This window comes from Pristis pectinata, chromosome 12, assembly GCF_009764475.1.
Source record: "Pristis pectinata isolate sPriPec2 chromosome 12, sPriPec2.1.pri, whole genome shotgun sequence".
Lineage (NCBI taxonomy): Eukaryota > Metazoa > Chordata > Chondrichthyes > Rhinopristiformes > Pristidae > Pristis > Pristis pectinata.
Window position 1 is genome coordinate 38,569,013 of NC_067416.1, and position 5,304 is coordinate 38,574,316.

A 5,304-nucleotide genomic window follows, 5' to 3' on the forward strand; every position below is an offset into this window, starting at 1 on the left:
TTGTTTAAATCTTGCCGCCTTTGCACCAAGGAGAATAATTTCAGATCTTCATTCTCTTCATATGGCTAAAATAGGTCATCGAATAAAAGTAGAAGGAGGAGTAATGTGATCAGCAGGAGTAGAATGCTCTACATTCAATTACTGTATAATTGATATTTTACCTCAGCACCACTTTTCTGTACAAATCCAATCCCCCAGATTTCCTTAATATTTGGAAACCTACCAATTTCTCTTTGATATACTCCAAGAATAAGCCTCCACAGCTTTCATGTGTAGACAACTTTTTGGGAGCTATTCCAATAAATCTCTTCTGTATCCAAGGTTTTGATATCTTTCCTAAACTATGGTGCACAGAAGTGTACTCGTTACAGAATTAACCGTGTTTTAGAAAGGTTTCGCATAATTTCCTTGCTTCTGTGCTCTGTGTCTATAAATAAAAATAAAGGTCTCTTAAGCAATTAAAACAGCCTTATCAACTGGTTCTTCCACCTTCAAAGATTTGTGTTTTCCTTTCAGTCAGCACTCAAGCGTAAAGAACAATAACTGTTCCTAGTTACGGTGAGTGAAAGAGTCAATTGATAAGTACACTTTTAGCTGTTCACACAAAGGCTTCGATCCTCTAGCAACTGAAACAGGACACACTTCAAATCTGGGTGTGAAGTCGACTGAAGAAATGCCTGATCCAGCGAAAGCTCCCAAGAAAGGCGCCAAGAAAGCCTTGCCTAAATCAACAGCCAAGGCGGGCAAGAAACGAAGGAGGGTGAGAAAGGAAAGTTATGCCATTTTACATCTACAAAGTGATGAAGCAGGTTCACCCTGACACCGGCATCTCCTCCAAGGCCATAAGCATCATGAACTCGTTTGTGAACAATATTTTTGAGCGTATCACGGGCGAGGCTCCCCGCCTGGCCCATTACAACAAGCGGTCGACCATCAGCTCCCGGGAGATCCAGACGTCTGTGCACCTGCTGCTGCCCAGGGAGCTGGCTAAGCACGTCGTGTCGGAAGGGATCAAGGCGGTGACCAAGTACACCAGCTCCAAGTGAAGCTCCACAGAGTGCTGTCAAACCAAACCCATAGCTATCATATTGATACTACAAAATAAATTCCACATCTAATTTATTTATGAAAGTTAAATTCATCACAACTACTAAACCTACTAAAGCCTGGAAACTGATGAAGATTTTTAAATAAAAAATTATGGCATGGAAAATCAGGCAAAGTCAGTGCTACACAAATGTAAATTAACCTTCCCCAGGTTGAAACACAAAAATGACTATTTTTAGATCATTTGACCCCACTACAAAAATCTGACCAAGCAATTTCTGATATGACTTGTGCTTTTGCGAGTTACATGTTTCTGGTGCTAAACACAAACTAAATGGCATAAACACTGAAAATGCTGGAGATACTCAGCAGTTATGGGGAGAGAAACTGAGTTAACATTTCAGGTCGATGACCTTTCATCAGTTCTGGTGAAACATGCGGCCTGACTTGCATATTTTGAGCACGTGACGACTTCACCTTTTGCCATTTTTCAGTTTTGCAGGGTAAAATTCAGTGATGTTTTTCCAAAACAACCCTGCCATTGGCCTCTCACAAACACAACTGCATTTCACAGCTCTGGAGAGAGAGAAAGGTAATGTTTCAGGCCAATTACTTTGTCAGTACTGAAACTGAATAAGTGGAAAATGGAAATCTGAAATGAAACCCAAGTGTTGGAAGCATTTCCATAAATGTGATTGCTTTGCAACTGTGTTACTTAAGGAGTCATTCACACTCTCACTGGCAACTTCTGCCATTTGCTACCTATCATTCTGGAGGCTGACTACCAATTCCAAAACCTACTGAGACTCCTAATGATTTCTATAGCATTTTCTGAATTTAGAAACTACGTGAGAGATACAAGTGACTGCAGATGCTGTAATCTGGAGCAAAAAAAAACTGCTGGAGGAACTCACCGAGTCGAGCATCTGTGGAGGCAAAGGGATAGTCAACGTTTTGGGTCAAGACCCTACATCAGGACTGAGAGTGTAGGGCGGAGATAGCCAGTATATAGAAATACCAGGAGCATCTACTTTAAATGGAGGTGCAATCACAGGACTATATGCATAATAAACAATGGAAGCAGACAACTGGACAACCAAATGATCAGATTATCAGGTTAATAATGATCTTAGACATATAAACAATTTCCTGGATGGAGAGGAGACCTCACGAAATATCCCTATCCACTGATAGCAGTACCCAGCATGTGAGTGCAAAAGAAAAAGGGGAAAAGAATAAAAGTCCCTTTCCTCTTTTTCTCCCTTTCCCTGCATCTTAAAACAGTTTTATCTTTAACTTTTCCATTCTGATGAAAGACCATTGGCCTGAAACATTAATTCTGTTTTATGCACTCCCCGTGTGCTACCCCACATGTTGAGTGTTTCCAGCATCAGATCTTACTTCAGGGGTAAACTATAGAGTTGTCTGGAATCAGCTAATTCAGCATGAGTCAAGGCTCAGATCTGGGATCTGTCCATCTCTTACACAATATGTGTTGGATTAAACTACTGAGCCAAAAGGGGGAAAAAATGCATTTAAATACATAATATAAACATTCCCCATTAAGCTAATGATTCAGTTATAGAGAATTTGCTTTCCTTAATTAGTGACAAGGAAATCTGTTATTAAACTCAATATTTTAGTTTACTAAACAGCTGCCGCGTTCTAATTGGGTATATTCATTTCTGATCTTGAAATAACTGGCTGCCAAATTAAGCTAGTGGTGATTATTTACCAGTGTTCCTTGCCAGCACATATCTTGTTCAAGTCATGCTTTAAAGAAATAACTTACCATTTGAAATGTGGGAGATAATTTTAGTTTAGTTGCTCCCATGTCCACCTGAGAGAAACCTCGACAGAGTTCACCTCGACATATTTATAGATATGTAATAATGTCTTTTGTTATTATTTCATAAATACTGAGAACCTGGAAACATAATATGCATCAAGGAACATTAGGCAATTGAGTTAAGTGCATACATCTAGTGTTAAGCTGATAATGTTTATTGCTTTAATCCTCATGCTACTGCTAGCGGCAAGTTAGTTACTCTGAATCATGACATTAATACTAATTATCAACTGTTATTATAAACATTGAAAATGAAGCACTTGGCTCCTACAGGTCTCTAAGTGGCAGCTTTGCCATTTGTACTGATAAAAACATAATCAGAAAATGACTGCTGAATGAGAAATGAAACTCAATATGCAACAGGCTATGTCCAAGACAAACACAGCTTTCTGGACATTTAATGAAAGTCGTGGTCTGATTCAGGTGTGTTGGGAATTGCATATTGTTTACATTCTTTCAAAATGGTATCAACATTTGTGATACTGGAGAAGGGAAGTGAAGTTTCATAACAGCATTGAAAATTTCTGAACTTTATATTAAAAATGATGGATTTGGAAAATGTGTTAAATACGTTATTCTGAGATACAGGATAAATTCATTCTTATGAAATTTATGTGGGGGAAGTAAATAAATAATGCGAAATGTGAAACAACAAGTTTTGTCTATTTTTTCCAACTAGCATTTCTTGACACGTGCAGTACATTTATTTTGTTGTCTTTGTTTTTTTTCAAGAGTTTTCCATATTATTTGCCCTCAAGATGTCTGAAAAAGGGCCAGCAAGTTTAAGTGCAAGTTGTAAACCTAAGCCACCACTGTTATTTGTTGTGAGTTATATCATTAAACTATCTTACCTATATTTGATATGCATTTCAAAGTGTGTGTCTCCATTCAAACTGAAGGCTGGAAGGAGATAAGCATCTGCAGTGGCTTGCGTCTCCAAAGGCAGCTGCTGGCCACCTAAGAGATTTGCTTTGGAAATTGACAAGGCAATTTCTTAAGTGGCCCCCCCACTGTGAACCAGCAGCTGGGATACTCATCATTGCTGTTGAGAGAAAAACATCCTGCAGGAATGCACCTCCACTTACAACATGTGATTAAATGGAAAATAGGGTTTCGCATCATAGAAAATTGTGATACAGACAGATTTCTAGGAACGCAATCCCTCGATAACACAGGGGTCACCTGTATTTCTAAAAATGAATATACTAACAAAATTAAAATTGTAAAGTTCAAAAAATGTTAAACATCATGTGCTATTTTATCATTATTGATTAGATGCTTTTCACTCCGCATCTCACACAGAACAAATGGGCATGGAGTTCACTTCTGAGGCACAGATAGCTGAATGTTACTGAAAAGGAGCTGGTTACTCCATTCATGTTATGATTACTGTCTGTATAGACTAGTTAGCAGGATTAGGTTATGTGTATTTGGGCAATGCAGATGCACATTGTGTAATTAAATTCTGTATTTCAAAGCTAATCCCAAGGAAAAATTTGATATTCCTCAGTACGAGTCAAGCAGAATGTTCAAGGCCCCTGTATTCATTCCTTGGCTGACAGATAGCAACATCATCTTGAGGAGTTACATTTATTGGACTACAATCTTATTGGCATCTTGCAGCTCATCTCCTTATAAAAAATGAATTGTGTAGGGTGCACAAACCTGGGTATATCCCACCCTAATAGAAGTAATCTTAAATGACTACTATTTACTGGACCTGCCAACCAGGTTATGGGCAGCATTCAATGTCAACAACAGATGAACACAAAATTTTCCCTTTGATACAAAAGGCATGATGAGGGAGGTAGCTGGCTAACCTTAGAAAAATATGTTAAATGGGACTCCTGTTGTCTACAATATTTTTCTACTGATGGGATAATTTTTAACTCCATTATAACTGAAGTAATATTACTGGAGTAAGTATGATTTTAAAAAGTATTTTGTTGGATGTCCTGAGGATTATGAAGGATGCTACGTATGTGCCAGCCTTTTTCTAATGTCGATAATTCTGTATAACTTGTACAGATGCCCGTGCTTTGATCTGAGCTCCAAAAATCTTCAAGGCATTTATATGCCATTCTGAAGCTCTTGACTGAGAACAGAACATATGCTGATTTTTGGATCAAACAAACTCCATCAAGTTAAAGCTCAGCCTGAACATGAAGTACTATTACCTGACTGTCAATACCAGATGTGTTCATGAAGGATGATTACTACAGTTATTCTTCTCCTGGTTCCCATAGTATCAGATCCTGCTGGAACTGGCAGGCTCAATGCCTTTCTCTATGAGTATTCATGCATAACATATAAGAATGGCAGTCAAACACAGTTTCCTAAAGATCATATGTTGATAGTTAACTAGGCGCAATCTCCTAAGTAATTTTACTTCAAAATAAGGCAGGAGG

General features: G+C 38.3%; 1 pseudogene; it reads left to right on the forward strand.

Moving 5' to 3' along the window:
- The first annotated feature begins 673 nt into the window (after positions 1–673).
- LOC127576694 (histone H2B 1/2-like) lies at positions 674–1,046 on the forward strand (annotated as a pseudogene).
- The last annotated feature ends 4,258 nt before the right edge of the window (positions 1,047–5,304 follow it).